Raw genomic sequence first — 2500 nt, 5'->3', positions numbered from 1 at the left:
TAGTAGAAGTAGTAGTAGTAGTATTAGTAGTAGTAGTAGTAGCAAAAGTAGTAGTAGTATAGTAGAAGTAGAAGTAAAGTAGTAGTAGTAGTAGTAGAAGAAGTAGAAGTAGAATCACAACATTTTCACTTGAAATTTGGGGCAGTTGCTGTAAGTATATCACAATAATTTCAATTTTGAGTGAATGTCCAAATTTGAAGAAAAATTTTGTGATAAACATATTTCTCATAATGCTCATACCATAATCCTCATACTTTCCAACCTACCAATGTTAAGAGAATTTCCACACAATAAATAGGAAGAAAGTTACCTGGGAAGTCCATTTTTCTATTCTTTTTTAATTACAATATATAAAAATTTCATTCTACAGTATCAGCTCATGGTGGCTGTTCAATATATTAACCCATTCGCGCCAGATGATGTGCTGACACATTTGGTGGTTTTTGGGTCAGACACCGGCAACAAGATATTTGGTCACGGCCAGCTCTCGGGGTGAGCAATCAGACAGCCCAGGCTCGCGGCTAGTGCGCCCGAGAATCCAGAGGCTTATGCGTTCAAAAACCCCAGCATTCTGACCATTCAGAGCCAAAATAGTCCCAGCGTGAATGGGTTAAAAACTAAAACAATAATGTAGCCTCTGTTTATTGCTTTCATAAAAGCCATGGAACATCTACTACATATATTCTTGGAAGATAAGATCTTGGACTATTGTTAATCTTATGAATAAATTACCTGACATCTACAAGCAACTTGAATCAATGAGAACTCTTTTTAGCTTGATTGTACCAATAACCACTAGCTATGCCTTCCTCAGAATTATTGAGTATACTTATGGAATTGATAATCTATAATGAAAGTCACTTTGATGGAAATAACCCTTAAAATCAGTAAAACAATAATGAAGATTTGTAAAAGATAATTTAGCTCTATTCATCAACACTAAAACAAAAATTGGAAATTGGATAATAACCCTTAACCCTTACAAGACAGGCCATATATTAAGCCTTTGATGACAGGTGTCAAATATATGTGCGCAGAACCAGAGGTTAATACGTACATGACGTAACATTGGAATCTGCTCAGAGTTGAAGTGCACACACAGTCATGAAGTATTATGGCTGTAAGGGCACTAACTTCAGAGCTACAGAGTTCCAAAGTCAGGCTAAACCCGCATTTTGTCATGGATTTGTGGAAGTGTTGTTTAGGCAAGTCTGCGCTGCCCAGAGAGTGGAGAAAACATATTCCTCATCCTTCTTATTTATAGCCAGTACCTTTCAGTTCCCATCCCGACTGTCAGTTGGGCACCATCATTGGATTAAAATGGTCAATCTGGGCTGAGCATCTTCAGATGATACATGTGTTTCCTATCATTTTTTAGGCTTATGGTATGATGTGAGTCAATATATGATATATCGACAAAGTTATACTAATTAGCATTTTAGAAGATGCCTTGTTAACATAATAAAGGAATAAATATTTTTTATTTTCAACAAAAAAAGGAAAAATGCAGAACACAGTTATCAATCCCTCCGCATTGAAGTCATGAGCATTTTTGGAAATACATGTAAGGTGCCACTGTCAGTTTGGATGTTTTTGGTTTGGATGTTTTTCCAAGTGGCAAAAGGAGTGAGGAGGAGGAGAAATGTATGTAGTTGTAAAGTAGTTGTGTTTCTTTGTTGCAATAAAGAAAATGTTTCTAAACTTTGTACCTCTTCTTTCATAAGCTGTTATACCAATGTTACACTGAAAATACAGCTTATATTACTCTTTTATGGAAACTAAAAGACTGAACTACAGGATTTATTTCTCTAAACATTGTCAAAGAGTGGAGCAGATTTTCAGTACGTCGTTCCACCAAACCTATCAAATTACATTGGCCTGTTCATTATGGGTTAACGGACACACTGTCATACACTCTGGCACATTCGTAAGGCATCAGCAAATTAAGCAGTCACTTCTATCAACTCTAATTTAATTAACATAGTTAAGTAAATTGTATTTTTGCAATGTAAAGTTTGAAATTTTACATTATGTAGCTTTAATCCATCACAATATTATCCATGGCAATATGAGTACAGATTGTCATGCTCGTTGCCCAAATACGCCAAAATATAGGAAGTAAATCCTTTAAGAATTAATACAGTTAATATCACCTGTCAAACCTGACACAAATAAAATATAAACATTGAACATCTGTCACACTTTTAATTCATTTCCAAACATCTTTTACAAAAGACTCTCTTACAAATTCATTTCGCACGGCAGCTGCACTGCAAAATCACAAACAACAAATACAGTAACAAAGTTCATCAAATGTTCCGCACTGTAAAAATCAAGACATTTCATAGTACTTCTCAAGCTTAATACTCTTAATGTTACTCTTTAAGTGTGTAATGACAATTGGTAAGCTAAAAGTGCGACTACATGGAGGTTAACAAACCACAAAAGAAAACAGCTGATTTCAAAGCCTGAAGCATGTAAGAGGAAAAAATTTAAAAAT

At 34.9% G+C, this 2500-nt stretch overlaps 1 protein-coding gene across 2 annotated transcripts in view; it reads right to left on the bottom strand.

Annotated features, from left to right (window-relative positions):
• LOC122259405 (YTH domain-containing family protein) overlaps positions 1-2500 on the bottom strand; it is a 19471-nt gene that overhangs the window by 16393 nt on the left and 578 nt on the right. The window lies entirely within an intron of this gene.

This window comes from Penaeus japonicus, unplaced genomic scaffold (assembly GCF_977035675.1).
Source record: "Penaeus japonicus unplaced genomic scaffold, GWHDUDI00000001_assembly GWHDUDI00000017, whole genome shotgun sequence".
In the NCBI taxonomy this organism is placed as follows: Eukaryota; Metazoa; Arthropoda; class Malacostraca; order Decapoda; family Penaeidae; genus Penaeus; species Penaeus japonicus.
The sequence above is the reverse complement of the archived record's forward strand: the minus strand, read 5'-3'. Positions and strand labels throughout refer to the sequence as shown.